This window comes from Balaenoptera borealis (assembly GCF_965194805.1).
Source record: "Balaenoptera borealis genome assembly, chromosome: 4".
NCBI lineage: Eukaryota > Metazoa > Chordata > Mammalia > Artiodactyla > Balaenopteridae > Balaenoptera > Balaenoptera borealis.
Genome location: NC_138861.1, coordinates 1,280,462 through 1,302,049, shown reverse-complemented (window position 1 = coordinate 1,302,049; position 21,588 = coordinate 1,280,462). Strand labels below are relative to the sequence as shown.

The window sequence follows — 21,588 nt, the reverse complement described above, 5'->3', positions numbered from 1 at the left end:
ATTAATGTTCAGTTTCCTTCAATAGTTGAATAAAATTTGATCATATGGATATGTCACCTCCTGTGTGTGTGTGTGTGTGTGTGTGTGCGCACGTGTGTGTGTGTGTGAGAGCACCACCAGCATTTATCCCAGTGATTTGTTATAACATATATAAATGATGGCTTTTAAACATTTTCTCGTACAATCTTTTCCCCAAATTTTAAGGAATTATTTCCTTAGGAGAGATTCCTAGAAAGGCTCAAAATGTACCATCATTTTCAAGGTCAAATTGTTTTCTATACACCTTGACCAATTTATGCTCTGCCACTAGTGTGTGACACTGGCTGCCTTAGTTCTGCCAGCAATCATTTATTTATGATATTATCATTTGACAATATCAGACTAGAAAAGCCATTGGTTGATTAGAAAAGCCAGTTAAAGTGGGAACCATAAAACATATATTCACACCTACTTTATAAATTTTATATCAACTTGAAATGTAATATGCACATTAACTTGCCTCTTTTTTTTTTTTGGTATGTGAATAAGAGATGTTTTATTTGGTATTATTAAAACAAAAGCATTGCTTTATAACATTGTAATTTCATATTTACATCTTACAGTAATAGTCAAATCTTCATCAGAGTCCTTTTTTTAATTAATTTTTTATTGGAGTAACGTTGCTTTACAATGTTGTGTTAGTTTCTGATGTACAGCAAAGTGAATCAGTTATACATATACATATATCCCCTATTTTTTGGATTTCCTTCCCGTTTAGGTCACCACAGTGCACTGAGTCGAGTTCCCTGAGCTATACAGCAAGTTCTCACTAGTTATCTATTTAATACATAGTAGTGTATATATGTCAATCCCAATCTCCCAGTTCATCCCACACCCCTTCCCCCTTGGTATCCATACATTTGTTCTCTACATCTGTGTCTCTATTTCTGCTTTGCAGATAGGTTCATCTGTATCATTTTTCTAGATTTCACATATAAACGATATTATATGATATTTGTTTTTCTCTTTCTGACTTACTTCACTCTGTGTGACACTCTCTAGGTCCATCCACATCTCTGCAAATGGCACAATTTTGTTCCTTTTTATGGCTGAGTAATATTCCATTATATATATGTACCACATCTTCTTTATCCATTCCTCTGTTGATGGACATTTAGGTGGCTTCCATGACCTGGCTATTGTAAATAGTGCTGCAATGAATATTGGGGTGCATGTATCTTTTTGAATTATGGTTTTCTCAGGGTATATGCCCAATAGTGGGACTGCTGGGTCATATGGTAGTGCTATTTTTAGTTTTTTAAGGAACCTCCATGCTGTTCTCCATAGTGGCTGTACCAGTTTACATTCCCACCAATGGTGTAGGAGGGTTCGCTTTTCTCCACACCCTCTCCAGCATTTATTGTTCGTAGATTTTTTGATGATGGCCATTCTGACTGGTGTGAGGTGATACCTCATTGTAGTTTTAATTTACATTTCTCTAATGATTAGTGATGTTGAGTAACTTGTCTCTTTTTTGACTTAGAGCCAAAGGCTTTTATTTACCTCTTTGCTGTCATCTTTCTTGCATAAACTACACCCACCTTGCATCACTATGGTTTTCAGTTTTTGTTTTTCTAGAGTGAAACAAGAAAGCAAGGACACTTATGATGCAATAGGAATGCAGAAACCTTGTGACATTTAAAGAAATTCATGACCCTGGGTTTTTATGTTGTCTCATCCAAAATGATTTTTTTTTTTTTTTTCCAAAATGATTTTGACATGAATTGCTTTAGGCAATTCATCTTTACTCTTTTCAAAGCATAAAATTGAATGGATTAGTTAGCTGTAAAACGGGAGGGTAGAGACAGCTCTCTGGTCTTCATAATCTTTTTGTTTGGTGCTGAACATTTCCTATATGCCACTATTTGGGGAGTAGAAACTCATGATAAAGTACAGTCTAAGGAAGAGGTTAAAAATGATATGTACTAGACCACTCATCTTTATATTATTGTGACTTGGGGCAAATGGCTATTTTATTAGCTTTGAGTGTGTACACACTACAAGAAATTTTCCCTTTGTTCTTATCACCTATAAATACATGAAAAGCTAACTGCTAATAGATATGAATACTATTATGTACTGTAAAAATACCATCTGACACAAAATGCCATGGAACAACAATATATATTAAAAGATCCACTATTCACCTATATTTCATTATGAAAATCTGATAAGACAGAAGCAATTTGTTGCACTTGTAAGTAATCAATTTACGCATTATTCTCTGACATTTAAAAATATCAGAGGGGATTAATTTTTTAATTAAATATTGACAGATTAATGTAACAAAAAGACATGGGTTATCCACAGAAACAATTCTGAAATTACTTGGATTGTTAATTACTGCCAGGAGAAATGAGAAACTCCATTTCAAAAGACATTTTGTCTATGAGCAGAAATTTTAGCCGTTAAGAGTAATTAAAATCTTTACTGCTTAAGGCTGAAACATTCTATTTTTTAAAATTTCAAATCACACATTTTGAAATTCTTATAGTATTAATCAAGGTTACCTCTTAGTGATAGAGATATGAGGTGAAGAGAAACATAATTTTTGGTGTTATATAGAGCCAAATTTTAATTTTATTTACTTTTCCCCATTTGGACTTTATGTGTACTGAACTCCAAATTTTAAATGCGTAATGGCAATTATTTTCTCAGTAAGATCTTTTAAAAAATATTTTCAGTAATTCATTTAACTACAAATGAATGGGGAAAAAAAGTAAAATCATCAAACTACTTATTCTTAGGCATTTATTAGTACACATTTCATTGTTAATTTAGAATATTTTCTTGTAAAATTTTCCAGAATTGAAGTATATTTACCCAGATCTTTCTGAACCTGAAGTTCTGATAAATGTTCCCTTGACTTGCCTTACATCTATAATATTTTTCACTATGGGACGCTCTAGTATATTCTACATTTTTGTGTGTCCTGTGACTCCTCTCACCTTTTCTTTCCCCTGTTATCTTTGTGTAAATGTAAATAACAGAGTAAAATGAGGAGAAGAACTTAGTGCTGAACTATAACGGGAACTAATTAAAAAATCTGTGTGATATATTTCATTAATTAGTGATACAGAATTCTATTTTATTATGATTTAACAAGGGAAAAACTGTCTTTACAATGGGAAAATTCATACCTTCATTCTCTATATATGCTATAGTATTGAAAACATCTGAATACTTTAAATAATAGATTTCTGTTTTGTAATTGTATTAAGAGTGAATGGGCTTCTGTTTCTAAAAATGTATATATAACTTTCATATATTTCTTCACTTCTATTGAAAGTATTTGGGTTAAGATAATTCATTATTGTTGAGAAATAATTTTTTAGAAGGCATAATCTGAGATTAGGCATTTATCAGTTAAATATGAATTTCTGCAGGATCAAAATATCTAAAATTGTTTAAATATTTTATTAAATTTTATGTCTAAATTTCTGTTCTTCATTTAAAAATATGTCAAAAAATTACTAACATAAAAATGAAAAATAAACATATCTGTACATGAGAACTTAAATTTTTATAGATAAAAACTCCTTTTCTCTATCATGTTTGGTTTTACTAACTGTAATATGTGTGTATATATACAAACATGTTTGTATATATATATACAAAATTTAAGTATGCAGCTATGTAAATAGGTATGCATGTAAATGTGCCTACATTTTAAAAATATAAAGTATTTATAGTAATCAAATATTTACTAATCAAATTAAAATGTTTGATAATCACATATAATTAAACAATGTTGATGTATTCAAGTTTGTTCATTGTTCATGTAATAATTATAATCTTCATGATACTTAGTTTTCCCTATGTGATAAATCCTACATTTATAATATATATAAGTTCTTTTCATTTTCATAGTAGTTATGAGGACATAGTAAAATGAAAGTTTGGAAATCAAAACCAATTAGAAGGCAAGAAAGAAAAGATTTGAAGAAAAATGTATCAAATAGCTACCTTCCTTAAAATGTGTACATCATTCACATATATAACAGAAAAACAAACAAATCAGTAGACAAAGGCGCAGAAGACATTAAACACGTGAGACATACAAATGGTTTATAAGGGCAGGATTAGTTTTGAACATCCTGAAAGAGACAGAATCCCAGTACCAGGAGCGTGCAAGCTCTCACCCAAGCCAAGCCTTAGACTTCACCCATGAGCTCCTGCAAGGCATCAGGGGGCAATGTAACACACTGTTCAAGGTTCATGCGCAGGTAACAGCTTTCCACTTCCCAGCAATCAGGGCCACGCAGCGTGGGGATGAGAAAGGGTGCAGGTACACAGCAGATCAGGCAGGTATTCTGTACTTCAGCTCCTGGGGCTTTTCCCAGCTAAGAGACTGTGGATGAACAATGCCATTGTCAATTGCTGTTCTACCTTGGCAGAGACATTTGTGAACATTAGGGCTTCCAATGGGAATAACAGCTCGATCAATATAAGCTAGATCATAGAGGTATTTCTTTAATTCCAGAAGTTTTTCATATCAAGAGCTTCTCTTTGATCAGTGTTTCAAAGGCAACCTTACATAAAAGTCCTTCAGTAGTTTAAATTATATTTCTACTGAGACTACATTTTAATTTCCGTTTGGAAAACAATAATAAAATTAGCTGTTTGTTGGAAGTGCCCATTTTAGCCAGGCACATGTCTTATCTACTTTAATCTTTACAATAGTCCCGTAAGGTGGGTACATATTCAAAACACAAAATTTATTTTTTGCCGATGAAGAATGTGAAACCCAGACTTGCTCAGATTTACACAGCTGGCCAGGTCTCACATATTATTGTAGCCTCAAGCACCGTTAAATCTACCCGTACACATGCAGAAACTGAGGTTTTACCCGCAGCATTGAGACGCTGGTGTTCTTGCGGTCAAGCAGCAAAGCTGAGCTGGTCGCTAAGACATCCCCACTCCAGAGTGCCTCCTCTTAATTACTGCCCTTCCCCCTTCCTCATTTAGGTCTCCTCCGGGAAGAGGAATTAACTCTAGGCTAAGACACATCTTATGTCTCCCAAGGAGTCTAATGAGTTTGTTCTGAATAGGAAATAAGCACACATTCGAACTTGTCCTTTAGCATACCAGAACAGGAAGACTTACTGAAATGTCTATTAAAAAAGCATGAAAATGTCCTTAATTTTCTGTTGAACTGCTTACATTAGCAAGATTAATCACACCTTCAAATCTATGCTGTGTTGTCACAGCTTCAGAAGTTTTTTCATGGATTATTTTAGCCACATAATTACATGGGGTCGGGGGTGGAGTTTCTCTGCCGTGATTTATTTTTCTAAGGATAACTACAACCTGATAGAAGTATTTGGTGATGTATGACTAGACCGTTTTTGTCTTTCGATTTCCCCGTGGGAATGTGTTAGGGAAGGAACAAAGTAGAAATATTAATCTAAAGAGTCTACCTTAGACGATCTACTTAAAACCTTTGGCAATCACCGTAAGATAATTTCCTAGCCACGTGACTCAGTATCACTAGCCATCACTATAGTCCAATGCTTAAGGTGTCCTAAATGGTGTATGAGGTGCGATACTCAGGTAAACGCTATACTTGGACGTATGCCTGCTTCCTGGGCTTTACCCCGCATCAGCCATGGAAAGGATCCAAAGGCTTGGGCTTACTTGAAGATTCAGCAACTTCTGGCCAACATCTGGCCCAGTTATCTATGGTCAAAATATATGATTCATTCCTTCTTTTCCTTTTTTCTCTCTTCTTTCTTCCTTTCTTTCTTTCTTTTTCTTTCTTTCTTTCTCTCTCTTTCTCTCTCTCTCCTTCCTTCCTTCCTTTCTTTCTTTCTTTCTTTCTTTCTTCCTTCCTTCCTTCCTTCCTTTCTTTCTTTCTTTCTCTTTCTTTTCTTTCTTTCTTTCTTTCTTTCTTTCTTTCTTTCTTTCTTTTCTTTCTTTTCTTTTCTTTCTTTCTTTCTTTCTTTCTTTCTTTCTTTCTTTCTTTCTTTCTTTCCTCTTGTTCTCCCTCCCCCTCTCTTCCTTTCTCTTTCCTACCTTCCTTATTTCCAGTATTCTTTGTCTTTTTTAATTTTTATTAAAATTTCAGGTTGAGATATGAGGATAGCAATAGTATCCTGTCAAGGCATTTTTATAAATGGATAATTTAGAAGTTTTTTTATGTATTCCAATGAAACAGATATTTTAAAAAATTGTCAAATTTTTAACATTTTTCTATCAGTTTCTAACTTGTAATGAGAAAAATTCACTTCACTATGTCATTGTGAATTTTATATCATTTTATATTTTTCATGTGCAGCAAAGGTGCTAAGTTGCCATGTGTCAGCATCTTGATCAAGTCACATGATAATAATACTGTAAGAGTTATAATAAAAGTTTGAAATTACAGCTCAAAAGGTAGGGAAAGCTGAGCCAAGAGAAAAGTAGTAGAAGCTTATGATTTGTCATTGATCTTGTACGTCCTCGACATTTCTGTTGAAATTTTACTTAATTTATACCATTATTATTTGGTAAATGACTTTTATCTTTCAATTTTTACTGTAGTATTTTTAATAGTGCTGAATACTCTTTTCAAAGGTTATTAGCATTTATTATTCTTGGAGAAATAAAATGACAGTATTTGTAACATGGTCTTTTTAACGATATTGATCTAATTCCACAGTATTGATTCTAAGTTTCAAAATTCTGTATGCACTTTTATTAGCAGATTTCTGTATGTATTTTTTAATACTTCATGACTCCTTCTACTGTTGGCTGATTTATTACTGAATATCTAAACCAGGTCTACTGATGAATTCAATTTGTATTTGTTTTCTAGTTTTTTTTTTTTTTACTGGAGTATAATTGCTTTACAATGTTGTGTTACTTTCTGTTGTACAACGAATTGAATCAGTTATTTGTATACATATATCCCCATATCCCCTCCCTCTTGGACCTCCCTCCCACCCCCCCATCTCACCCACCTAGGTCATCACAGAGCACCAAGCTGAGCTCCCTGTGTTATACAGCAGGTTCCCACTAGCTACCTATTTTACACATGGTAGTGTATTTATGTCAATCCTAATCTCCCAAATCATCCCACCCCCCCTTCCCCCCCTTCGCATCCACACGCCTGTTCTCTACATCGACATCTCTATTCCTGCCCTGGAACTAGGTTCATCTGTACCATTTTTCTAGATTCCACATATATGTGTTAATATACGATATTTGTTTTCCTCTTTCTGGCTTACCTCACTCTGTATGACAGACTCTATGCCCATCCATAGCTCTACAAATGACCCAATTTCATTCCTTTTTATGGCTAATATTCCATTGTGTATATGTGCCACATCTTCTTTATTCATTCATCTGTTGATGGACACTTAGGCTGTTTCCATGTCCTGGCTATTGTAACTAGTTTCTTATAATGAGGTACTCTATTAGAAACTCTTTAGAATTCATATTTCTACAAACCGGAGGCATACCTGACATATCACAGAACCTGTTAAAGTGCAATGATGATTTTATTGTAATATCCTATTTAACTCTTAGGGCTATACATTAATTATACAGAGGTGTTTTAGTTTAATAAGAGAGACTAGTTCTCAGTTATTCCATTGACATTTTAATTTAATTTTGGATTATTTAAAGTCATATCTAGATTAGAATAATTTTTGACAGAGGGCATGTACATTTACATTTTGAAAGATATTTTGGACAAATCTAGTTAAAATTAAAATTGAGTTCTAAGTAAAGGTCACGTACTGCAAAGTAGACTAAGGTGCTTTTTCTTGAATATGAAGTATTTGATTCATAAGAAATGATGCCGCCAAACATGTTAAACAAAAATGAAAAAAAAAAAATTCCTAAAGCCCAAGATATGACTTAGATGCAATCTCCATTTTATTCTTACATTTAATTTAAATTTTGATAGATGTTGAACTATCCAAATAGCAACATTTTTATCATCTTATTTCATAATAATAAAATACACAAGAAATTATTTTCAAAAGTTTAAGAATTTGAGACATCTGGGTGGCTTCTAAAACCTCAGATAAATTATACAGCAGATTGGTTATTGTGTGTAATTGTTCCGAAGTATTCATTGTGAAATCAGCTTTTGATGCTGAAAAGTTTCCATAGCAACAGGAGGAATAAAAAGACAGGTCTCTGCTTCACTAGTCTTTAGTACTTCATAAAGTATCTTCTTTTTATGCTTTCAGAAATACATATATACCTCAGAAAAATAATTACCATTTTTAGAAAACTGATAGATTTACGTGCATTAAGAATGGCTCCTTTGTGCCAATACAAACCACACAGGTTTACCCTTTCTTGTCTGTGAGAATTTCTACATTCGATCTTTCCCCTAAATTTCCTCCATAACTTGCCTTCTCACTGGTCCACATTCATTTCTTCCTTCATCTTAATTCAATACAACATCACAAGACTATTTCTATAGACACTGAAAAAGCTCTTAAAAAGATTCAATATACATTCATAATGAAAACTCTAAAGAAAATAGGAATGGAATTATACTTTCTTAACATTATTACGTGTTTATCTGTACTTATATCTATATCTATCTCTGCTACTCTTTGGCATTGTAGTAGAAATATTATTAACCAAGACAATTAAATAAGGGAAATCAGTTGGAGACATAAAAATGGGTAAAGACAGAAGAAAACTATCTCTATTTTTCAGATATGATGGTCTAGGTAGAAACTCCATCAAATCAACACTAAAACTAACTCAGATATCAATGAATTGAGTTAGCAGTATATAAAATTAACATAGAAAACCAGTAATCTTCATATACACAAATAATAAACAGAGGATACAATAGCAAAGATAATACCATTTAAGGTCACAACAAAGAAGAATAAATATATAGAGATAAATTTCACAAAAAGTGTGCAAAATCTATACGATGAAAAAAATTTTAATATTTAAAATATATATGGATAGACAAATAGAATAATCAAATAGAAAGTCCAAAATTAACCTCAAATACATATGGAAATTTAATGTATGACAAATTGGTATTTCAGTTCACTGGAGTCAAGATTGACATTAATAAATGGTGAAGGACAACTAGGTCACCATTTGGAAAAAGTTAAAATTATATCTCACACCATACATAAGAATAGATAATGTATCTAAACGTAAAAAATGAAACAATGGATGTACTAGAAAGAAACATTGGTGAATTTCTCTTTAGTTTTAGTGTTGGAAAAGGCTTTGTAAATGTGATTCAAAATCCAAAGGCAATAAAAGAAAAGATTGTTACATTTGACAACATAGTGAAAAGGAAATGCTTTTCACTATGGAGTATGATGTCAGCTGTGGGTTTGTCATAAATGACCTTTATTATGTTCAGATGTGTTCCCTCTATACCAACTTTGATGAGAGTTGTTATCATAAAAGACTGTTGAATTTTGTCAAATGCTTTTTCTACATCTAATGAGATGATCATGTGATTTTATCTTTCCTTTTGTTAATGTGGTGTATCACATTGAATGCTTTGTGGATAATAAACCATCCTTGCATCCCTGGAATAAATCCCACTTGATCATGATGTATGATCCTTTAAATATATTGTTGAATTTGGTTTGTGAGTATTTTGTTGAGAATTATTGCATCTATACTCAGCAGAGATAATGTCCTATAATTTTCTTTTTTTGTAGTGTCTTTGTCTGGTTTTGGTGTCAGGATAATTGTTGCCCTGTAGCATGAATTTGGGAGTGTCCCATCCTCTTTAATTTGAGGGAATAGTTTGAGAAGAATAGGTATCAACTCTTCTTTAAATGTTTGGTAGAATTCCCCTGTGAAGCTGTCATGTCCTGGACTTCTGTTTGCTGGGGGTGTTTAATTGCTAATTCAGTTTTACTACTAGTGATCAGTCTGTTCAGATTATCTATTTCTTCCTAATTCAGTCTTAGAAAATTGTGTGTTTCCAGAAGAGTGTCCATTTCTTCTAGATTGTCCAATTTGTTGGCAAATAACTGTTCATAGTATTCTCTTATGATTTTTTGTATCTCTGTGATGTCAGTTGTAATTTCTCTTCTTTCATTTCTTATTTTTGGGTACTCCTCTTTTTTTTATCTTAATGAGCCTGGCTAAACACTTATCTATTTTGTTCATCTTTTCAAAAAAACCCCAATTCTTCACTTTATTGGTCTTTTCTAATTTTTTTGGTCTCTATTTTATTTATTTCCTCTCCGATCTTTATTGTTACAATCCTTCTGCTGACTCTGGCCTTTGTTTGTTCTTCTTTTTCTAATTTCTTTAGATGGTAGGTTATGTTGTTTATTTGAGACTTTTCTTGTTTCTTGAGATAGGCCTGTATAGCTATAAACTTCCTTTGTAGAACTTAGAACTGCTTTTGCTGCATCCCATAGATTTTGGAAAGTTGTTTTTATTTTCATTTGTCTCAAGGTATTTTCCATTTACATAAAATATCTTTTTCCATCTCCTCATCTTCAGTCTCTGTGTATCTCTAGCTCTGAAGTGAGTCTCTTATAAGCAGCATATAGATGGGTCTTGTTTTTTATTCAGTCAGCTACCCTATATCTTTCAATTGGAGTTTAACCATTGATATTTAAGGTGATTATTGATATATATGCACTTTTTGCCATTTTGTTACTTGTTTTCTGGTTATTTTTGTAGTTCTCTATTCTTTTCTTCTTTTAGCTTCTTCCCTGTGGTTTGATGATTTTCTTTAGTAGTATGCTTGTGTTCCTTTCACTCTGTTCTTGTGTATCTCTTGTTCCCAATTGATCCGTGGTTACCATGGGGTTCATATATGCTGACCTATAGCTATATCTACTTGTTTTAAACTTGTAGTCATTTTAATTCAAACACATTCTAAAAGATCTACATTTTTTACTTCCCTCGCCCACATTTTGTGTTTTTGATGCCATATTTTATGTCTTCATGTCTATCTCTTAACTGTTTATTGTAGGTATAATTGATTTTACAGTTTTTGTCTTTTAGTATTTGTGCTAGCTTATTTAAGTGGTTGATTCACAGCCTTTTCTATATATTTGATTTTAGTAGTGTGATTTTTCCTTTCCTATAGATTTTTACTTTTTTTCATGACCTTTTCTTTTCCAATTACAGAAGACCCTTTAACACCTCTTGTCATGTAGATTAGTGTTGACGAACAATTTTAGTTTTTGTCTGAGAAGTTCTTTGTCTCTGCTTCAAATCTGAATGATAATCTTGCTGGGTAGAGTGTCCTAGGTTGTAGTTTTTTCCCTTTCAGCACTTTAAATATATCTTGCCACCCCATTTTGGCCTGCAAAGTTTCTGCAGAAAACTCATCTAATAGCCTTTATGGAGTTTCCTTATATGTAAGTCTTTGTTTTCTCTTGCTGCCTTCAAAATTCTCTATTTATAGTAAACCTTTACCATTTTAACTATGACGTCTTGGTGTGCATCTCTTTGGGTTCATCTCGTTTGGACTCTCTGTGCTTCCTGAACCTGGATATGTTTCCTTCTTCAGGTTTGGAGAGTTTTCAGCCATAATTTCATAAAGTGCATTTCTCTAATTCCTCCCTCTCTTCTCCTTCTGGGTCCCCTATAATGCAAACATCTGTATGCTTAATGTTGCCCCAGAGGTCCCTTAAACTGTCCTCAAGTTTTTAAAATTTGGTTTTCTTTTTGATGTTCTGATTGGGTGAGTTCCATTATTCTATCTTTCAGATCACCTATGCATTTTTCTGTATCACTTAATCTGCTGTTGATTCCTTCTAATGCATTTTTATATGCTTGTTTAATTTCAGTTATTTTATTCTTCAACTTTGACTAGTTCTTTTTTACATTTACTAGTTCCCAATTAAAAATTTTACTATTTTCACCTATTCTTTTCCCAAGTTCATTTAACATTCCTATTACTAATGCTTTGAACTCTTTATCTGGCAAATGATTTATCTATTTCATTAGTTGTTCTTTTTCAGGGATTTATTCTTGTTCTTTTATTTGAAACAAATTCCTCTCTCTTCTCATGTTGTTTAACCTTCTCTGTCTTTATGAAATTAGATAAAACAGTTACTTATCCTGTTATCGAAGTGGTATCCTTGTGTGATAGCATTCTTATGCAGCCTGCATGTGCCCAGTGGCTTTGGGGAGAGCTGGATCTGTAGTGAGCATGGGTCACATCTTCCCCCAAGGTGTGCTGGCAGCTCTCACCTTGGTGGGAGGTGGGGCTGGAGATGGAGGGCCTAGAGCCCCAGGCAAGTATGATCTGCGCTTTGCCTCTGCTCAGTGACCATCACAGCTTGCTTGTCCCAAGTTGCTGGAGCAGAAGTCCTGAGGGTCAGGTCCACACTGGTTCTATTCCTTCTATGTGTGTGTCTCCCCCACCTCCCAGCAATTGCACCTTTGCCCCAGGGGGGTGCCGTGGCAGAGCAAGAGGGGGTGGATCATGCACTTGGTGCCAGCACACCCGTCAGAGCTCCAGACTGCTCCTGATCTGCTGCCTCTATGAGGACCAGCATTGGCCATCCTTGCCCAATTTAGAGGCAGTGCAGGGTCTCAGCCATCTTCATTGCCCCCAAATGCTCACTCCCCTTGGCAACAGGAACATTCACCCTAGTAGGAAACTGCACTGGAGCAAGAGGGGCTGGAGCAGGCACCCGGTGTGGGCCAGGGCATGTGCTGGGGTGGTCACAGGAAACCAGCCAGAGCCCCAAGCAGTTTCAACCTGCTTCCCCTGCACTGTTCCCAAGAGTAAGCATGTGTGTGTGTGCTCTTCAAGAGCAGAGTCTAGAGGCCTTACACCCCTCCTGTAACTCCCACTGGTTTCCAATCCAGCTAAGGGCGCTCATCTTCCTGGTGTTGGACCCCAGGGCTGGGCCGTCCAATTTGTGATTTGAACCCGTCTCTCCCCAGGGAGGATCTCTGAGCCCATGTAACCCCACCTTCTGTGCCCCCTCCTGCAGGCACAGGTCCTGATCTGACCGTTTCTCCTCCCTTCCTCCCTGATTGCGTGTGGCTCTTTCTTCACAGCCTTGGCTGTGAATGAGTCTTTCTGCCCGTCTCCAGTTTGTCTGCAGTGAGAACTGTTCCTCATGTAGAAGTAATTTAGTTGTGTCTGGGAGAAGGCAAGCTCCTTGTCCTCCTACTCTGCCGTCTTGATCCTCTCCCCTCTGTTTATTTTTTTTTCCTTGATGTTACTTTGTTTACAATAATGGAATTTGTGAGATTCCTCTCATGGTTTGATTTTTTCTAAATGACATTCCTTTTTTCCAGGTCAGTTCGATGGGCTCCTCTTTTTCTGAGTCCTGAAGTCCTTCATCTCACTCCATAGAGAAAATCTCTCTCTGGAGTTTACATTTAAGTCCCTTCAACTTGCCTAGTAGGTTAATCTACAATTCCCTTGGTACCTTCCATATTATAAAATTCTTTTTTCCTATAATTCTTTTTGTAACATCAAAAAATATTTGTTCTTTGTTGCCTTATGTGAGTTTTTCATTTAGTCATTCAATTCACTTCCTTATATAAATGAACTAATAGAAATATATTGATTTTTGGCCATGTGAGTGCTTCTCTCTTTAAGATTGCACTAAATTTCATGACCAACTGGTAACTGTGCTATGATGTCTGTTTATCTCACACTCACTGGGGCATTTACCTTTACTGTCTTCATATATGCTGTGTGTCTTACATCAGTTTTGGGCCTTCTCTGTTTATTGTCTCTTCCAAAAGGATGTTAGTGTAGAATTAGGGATGCCATTAGACTTACTTTCAGGCCACCAACTGTTAAGTCAATTATGGAAATTCATGGCTGTCTTTCCTTGGGACTTGCTAAACTCATGTATGTTCATGAGGCCCACAGAGCTTCAAGTCCAAGAGGAAAAGACTTTCTTGCTGGATCTTCTGCTGATTGTTCTTTAAGCTGCCTGTGTGGGACATCCTTCCAAATAACTGCCAGATTTAATGACAGATTCTTGATTTTTATCCGAAATAGTCTGCATACTTTTGTACTTGGTTCACACTGGCATATGCTGACCACAATAAAACAATAATTTTTAAATTTCTCCTGCAAAGCTATTGTTCTTCTTGTCCTAGATCACCAATTTCCCACATTTCACAATAAGAAAACCTCAGTCACATGCATTTCTGGACATCAGAAAAAATAGCGACAATCGCACCATTCCTGAATACAGCTGCTGTCTTCAAGAAGTGTCTGTTGAATTAGTAGACAAATAACACATCTGCTTTCCATGTTCAGTGACCATCACCACTAATACTAGTCTTCTTTCCTGTCGTGTAGAAACTGATTCTCCCTAACTAACCTTCCAGTGTATTGGTTAGATTCTCCTACATTATGCTGCAGTAATAAACAATCTCAAAATCTCAGTGGCGAACAGAAGCATAGATATAATTCTCACCGTCGTTACAAGTAGGCTAAAGATGGCCCTCACTCTGTTTTCCTCCACTGATGGACCCAGGTGAGATGAGCCGCCAACATCTAGGACAATCTCAGCACAACTGAAAGAGCAACGTCAGAACCACTTGCTATCACATAAATTTCTACAGCTATTTCTTGGCCCCCAGCTGCTACTTGGCTCAACTTGACATCTTGTGAGAATGGGCTCAGTAGGAGAGGGGATACTTCGACAATAATACCACCTAATGCACTTGCCCTCTTGATAAAAATATTTGCTTTTCTTCCCATGCACATAAACTATTCTCACCCCCTTCTCAGAGGAGCTAACCCTAAAGCCACAGTTCCAGGATTTGTGATCATCTGAACATTGTCTCTACATGGATCTTCTTTATCTATAAACCTATTAACTATACAGATGGTTTTCCTTCTTTCCCCGCACACACCAAAAGCAAGGGTTGAACAGATCCAGAAAACCCCACTAAACATTCCTTTCAGGAAGAGAACCATGGAGGCCCAGGTCATCCCTAGGACATAGCGAATCTGGAACCCCATGGGGAGAATGTGCGGGTCTTACCCCAAGGGTGGGAAATGTCCCCTCCCTGGGAGGGGTGCCATGGTTCTCTCTGGCTTTTGACTCTTTCTCCTGGAAGACATTATCTTCCTCTTCCACAGATTAGAAAACATTGAGGAACATGCTATTTTGGGTGAGTGCAGAAAGTTTTAACCTGACTCCTGTTTATTGAAGTTTGGGGAGGTAGAGCATCGAAAAGGCTATTTTAAGTCTTAGACAGTCTGCCTCTTTTAATTCTGGCAAGTGGTTCATTTGGAAGTGATACCTTCTCAAAAACTTTGTTGAATTTTTGTCTCTGTTACTCACATCAGTTCTATGTGTCCATAACCTCGCTCACAAGTTTTACAAGATATGACTCGATTATAGGCTTATTAAGTTTTTCAATTTATGGATGGTTCCATATATTGCATTCCTAACTCTGGGTGATTATGTGTTATTCATTTTTCAGTCACAGTCTCCCTTTGATATCTTGTCACTAAAATCCTGAAGTATCGAGTTGAATATTAATCGTAGGTCTTGTATGAAAGAGTATAGGTACGGCAAGGACATGCATGTGTCTTGTTTAGTTCTCATCTCTGCAAACTGGCCGTAATTGCATTTATAACCTCCTTCTTCCAGGAACCAGTTCATTCAGTCTGTAGCCTCAGTCAGCATCTTATGTAGTGAAGTGATCTTAACCTCTTCACCTGGTCAGGTGATCTGAACTATCTTTTTTTTTTGTAACTTTTTGATGTAATTCAAATTTACAGAAAAGTTGCAAGAATAGTACAAACAACTCCCATATATCTTTTTACTCAGATTTACCAGTTATTGACATTTTTGTTTCATTTACTTTTTCATCATCTCTCTATTTATGTGTATGCACATTAAATTTTTCTGGACTATTCAAGAGTTAAGTTGGAACTTTATGCCTTTTTATGACTAAACACTTTAGAGATCTTTTCTAAGAACAAGGCCATTTTCTTGCATAGCCTCAGTACAATGATCAAATTAGGAGATTTGTCATTGATAAAAGACTATTAGGTGATCCAAACTTTCAGTCCTTGAATTCCTGTGTCATTATTGGTCTTGCTTCTTTGACTTTTTGTATTTTACCGTTAACTTTTACCACAGGATTGGCACATTCTATTATGTGTCTCAGAGAATTCCCTGGGTTCCAGACCCCAGTCAGAATATTAACTCTTTCACTGCCTGTTGGCAAAACTATTCACAGAGGTTAAGTCTGTTTGGTGGGATTGCGGTTGACATACTTTGTGTGTTTGTCTATGTGTGGTTTCACAAGCTTACTTTTTTTCATGAGCAAGTGGCAGCAATATAATTAGAAAAAAACAGAATTTTAAAATAATACACCACTTCAGAATAACTCATGAGCCAAAAGAAAAGCAAAATTGCAAATGTGGTAGCTTATGGTCCCTCTCTCTGCCATTGTAGCATTCGCTCCTATAACTGTGTTTATCGCCACTGCTAGGCTCTCTCGATGCAGCTCCTGTCTCCTGCCCCTTCCTTTCCCACTCAGACCCAGCCCCGCCCAGATTTTCTAGGACTTAGCTACTTATCAAATAGCAGTTTCCTTTTTCCATTCAAAAATGATATTAGGCTGCATTTTACAAAGGTACTTTACATGCTTGATCAAGTGACAAAATATTTAAGGAAACTGAATTAAGTGAGTGTATGTGTTTCTCTTTCATGAATGGTGCTCATTGATGGTAGAGAAAAATTGTAACTTGTAAATGAAAAATTAGACATATCAAGAGAAAATCGGGTTAATTAGATTATGTTATACCTCTGGGTCCATATCCTGGCTTCCACAGTTATTAACTCTATGACCTGGGGTAAGCTGCTTAACTTTTGTTTCCCATGAAAATGGAATCACAATTATGCCTACTTTGTGAAGTTTTTTTTTTTTTTTTTTTTTTTTTTAAGAATACATGAGATAATTTGCAGAGAAAAAAAGAGTTCAGAAAGTAACTGCACACAGTGAGCACTTATAGATGTTCGGTTTAATGACCAAGTCACCAACCTGAGTCTCATTAGGGCTGTAAGTTAGTTTGCTCTGGGCTTGCTAGTGCTACCTTAATCACAAAACTGGTCTCAACAAGTTCAAGGGGGAACAACGTGGGAATTATTGTTAAAATAGTACGTGACAAAATATTTAAGGAGTGGGATACAGTGTTCTGGAAAATGGATTTTAAGGTACACGTAGTTTAACAGCATGATCCAAGGTCACTTTTCTTTCTCCCTGTGCTTGCTGGTCTCTTTCACAGGATGGGGCAGAGCTGGTCCACACAGGTTCAAGGGCACCTGAGCAGCAGATGGCATCGGGCGAGACTTCCCCGGAGCCACCATCTCTGGTACAAGCTGAAGGTTATCTTGGGAGCTGGGAACACTTTGTAGGCGGGGACTAGTTAATGGGCCGGTCATTTGCCATTTAGATTGTGCAGATGAAGGGCCAGAAGTATGCAAAGGTTAAGGATGGGGCCAAGGTTCAGTTATGATTCAGTTTATTGGGCTATTTAACTTTATCAGAGAAATCACAAAATAACTTGTTCTTATCATGTACCCATGATAAAATGATGGCGCAGAAGGATTGTTCCTTAAAATGTTTTGTTTTCTCCCTTGAGATGAACTTGACCATGGCCAAGTTCACTTCACTATTCTTCCTTAACTATTCTTAACTATTCTTCAGATGAAAATTAATTTACCGGTCTGTTTTCTTTTTTAATTGAAATCATTCTTCAATGACCCCTATTATTTGGTCCTCAGTAATCGTGCAGCTACACACCTCTACCAGCATCCCAGCCCCATTTTGTTTTTGTGGGTGGAATTCCAAACTGACACTTCCCTGAATCCTCAAAACATTCGATCTATGGCCCGAGGGCTGCTTCTCCTTTTGCTCAAACAATGTCAGACACATTTCAAGATTCAGCTGAAATTCTTCTGTTTTAAAAATCCTTTAGGGAAGAGTTACTCTCTGTTTTGAACTTGTGCACTTAATTCCTTTCCTACTAGTCCCTTGGTTTGTTTGAATTTTGCTTCCAACTTGTTTTTCTAGGGGCTGTAGAAGCAAACAGAACTGCATTACTGATAGTTTTTGCCATGTCAAGCAGTTTTCGCTCATTTCACGATTGTGTCAATTTTCTGGCTCAGGAAATAAAACCAAAATAAGATTCTGTTTTCTTCTCTTCTGTCATTTAATTTATTTTTCTTCAAATGGTATCACATCCAAAGCCTTTATATTATGGTTAGTATCTTCAGTATGAGGAAGATGATAGAGAAAAAAGAAAGAAGTGGAAAATGTAAAGGGAGTATGACTTAAAAAAATAAAAAGTTTTTGAAGAGAAGAAAAGACAGATAAGGAGAAGGTGGAATTTCCTTAATATTTCCCTACCAAATGGCCTTAATAACAAATAAATCAATGTAATGTTAGCAATAGCTACCCCAAATCAGAGAGGAAACAAAACCTAAAACTCATGATTATTTTCAAATTTAGTTATTGTTATCAATGTTAATAACTGTTATCACAAAACTACAGTAGAATGGAAAATAAAATCCAGAATGATTTTAATTAATTAGTAGTATTTCCCATTTATACATGTATAATGAATGATGGAAATAGAAAATCATTTTTTGGCATATACCACAGTAATAACTTTTACAGGAAAAAACAATCAGTGGGCAGAAGTATGATGAGAAAAAGTATATTTTCATACTCTATTTGTGCCTCCCCCCAAAATACTTTCCAATTATCAATAGAAAAACTGTAATTTTACAGTGGAGAATCCTGGCTGATATCAGTTTAATCAAGCTTTGTGTTAACACCTCCAGTAATAAGACAAATAAGTGTCATATACCCCTTAATATAATGCACTTAGGAGAGCACAGAATCAATTCTCTGGTATTTTTGCAAAAAAAATTTGCAACTTAAACATAAACATGAGGAAATATCAGACTAACCCAAATGAAGGGAGATATACAAAATTACTGGCCTCTAGTCTTCCAAAGTGTCACGTTCATGAAGGGCAGTATGGCTGGGAGCTGTCACAGATTGGAAGATGCTGAGGACAGCGGATGACCAAATCCAGTGTGTGTCCTGATTGAATCCTGGAGCAGGGAAAGGACATTAGTGGGACAAATGGGAACACTTGAATAAAGTTTGTAGATTAGTGAATAATGTGTTATTACTGTTAATTTCCTGGGTCTCGATAACTGTGCTATGACTTTATAAGATATTAGTCTTTGGGGAAGCTGGGTAAAGGATATATGGAAATTATTTGTAATATTTTTAACCTTTTTTGTAAGTCTGAAATAATTTCAAAATGAAGTTAAAACAATGGAATAGTGGAGAGACAGCTTTTAAAAGCACGTGATCTCCAATTAAGAATTTGAATGTTTAGATAAATTCAGGATCTCCAAATAACATTTTCAGAAATGGCCTCTTTCTTATTTTATTACTTACAAAGTAGCAAAATATGAGTCCAGTCAGCAAAGAATGAACTCATGTGGTGTGTATTTAACTAAAGAAGGTTACATAGTTTATGCAGTGTCTGTGGATGATCTTGGATGGCACGTGGTATGCCTTCTGTGTTTATTTTGAGATTATCTTGTTTTCTGCATCTAACACCAAATTAGAAGTTTAAAATTTTATTTTCATCCCAGAAGAAAATATAAAATTCCTTATAATTAACAGCAAACTGATGTGAGACCACTTGCCTGTCCTTTTGTCCTAATCTCTTCCTAAACTAGAAGACACACACACATATCCCAAAAATACAGTTTCTTGTTATTCAAACTATATTATGAAAGGTGTGACACTAGAATTTTTCACTCAGACTGACTCAAAAGGAAGATAACAAACTGTTTTTACTCAAAAGCAAAATATTTTTTAAAGTTGGTAATTACTTCCAGAACTTTACATTGTAAAAAGCCAACAATGTAGTTACAACAATAAATTACTTTTTGTAAGTAATCTGTATCTGGGAAAACTCTCCAGGGTATTTCTTTTTATTTTTCACAGTTTGAGGAATGGGATTCGGATTTTATAAGAGTAAACAAAATAACCCTGAAAAGTGTCTTGTCTGGAGGGCAGGAGTAAGATGGCCACTCACTCTGACGGCTCCTCTCTCATGAGGTGGCATCTAGGCCCCATTTGTCCATTCTTGCGTTTGAAGGTATGTCGTGACAGTTTCAAAGTCTGATTCTTAAGAGCGTCCACTCTTGAAGTCTAAGCCGCCATGTAAAAGAGCAACTACCCACTGGAGAAATGATGTGAAGAAACTATGGGGATACATGGAGAGGCCCAAGGCGCCAACTCAGCCAACTTTCAGTTCACGCCCACCAAAGTCTCTGTTGTAAGCAAAGCCTTCTCATACCCTGGGGACCAGCCAGCTGCCAGCTGTATGTCACCACACGACCCCAGTCAACCCCTGGAGCAGAGGAATCACACAGTGGAGTCCTACTAAACTCCTGACCCACCAATCTTGAACATCAAGGATCGTTGCTTTGATTCGTTGACTTTGGGGCGGGGGGGTAGTTCATTATGCAGAAATAAGTAACCAGAACACCTGGATGTGAGGAAAGCTGCTTGTTGGGTGTGTCGAAGACCGCACCTTTCTGTCCTATTCTCAACTTGCCTTTAAAATCTGAATCTTAGATACATGTGTCAATATGCCCAGTTTAAGACAAAGAAAGGCTAGTACTATATGATATCACTTACATGTGGAATCTAAAAACGAATACAAATGAACTTATATACAAAACAGAAACAGACTCACAAAGATGGAAAACAAACTTATGGTTACCAAAGGGGAAAGGGGGAGAGGGATAAATTAGGAGTTTGAGATTAACACATACACACGACTATATATAAAATAGATAACCAACAAGGTCCTATTGTATAGCACAGGGAACTCTACTCAGTATCTTGTAATAACCTATGATGGAATATAATCTTAAAAAAAAAAAAAAAAAACAGAATCACTATGCTGAACACCTGAAACTAACACCATATTGTAAATCAACTACACTTCAATAAAAATAATCATAATTTCCAGGCTCCTTTGAAGGTCTATGTGGTCAAGTGACAAACGTTTCCTCGGAGATATAAATGGAAATACTGTTTGCACGTGCTGGACAATGTCCCTAAACCATTTCTCCTTCTCCCTCCTCTGGGCTAGAATGTGAATGTGGTTATTGGTGTTACAGCCTCATCAGGGACCATGAGGAGGAGGACTTCACCCTCAAGGTGTGGGAGCTTAGTGCTGTAAGGATCAGGAAATCTTGTGATTTCAAGAAGGTAGCGACCTTATTTTTCATGAATGAAAAACACATATGATTTTGCATATTATTTTATAGTTTTGGGTATATGAAGCTGAGATTAATCCATGCAGTGGGTAATTAAAGAAAGCAGGAAAATAAGGAGGCAGTACTTTATTTCAAAGAATGTTAAGATAGAAATATATTGGCTGAGCTTGGAGATTCTAATATTCAATTATGACACCAAGGATAATATCATATCATTTATCCATCTCCACCATTAGCCAAGATCCAGAAGTTTCATGACACATCCCAATATATGTTTGCAATTCTTAGCCATTTAATTTATCTAATTGTGGTTGTATTTTCTATT

At 35.8% G+C, this 21,588-nt stretch overlaps 1 long non-coding RNA gene across 1 annotated transcript in view; it reads right to left on the bottom strand.

Moving 5' to 3' along the window:
- Positions 1 to 21,588, bottom strand: part of LOC309628367 — a 58,642-nt gene that overhangs the window by 24,180 nt on the left and 12,874 nt on the right. The window contains exon 2 of the long non-coding RNA XR_014244457.1: positions 4,182 to 4,390. This is a non-coding gene — a long non-coding RNA (uncharacterized lncRNA). The remainder of the gene's footprint in view (positions 1 to 4,181; positions 4,391 to 21,588) is intronic.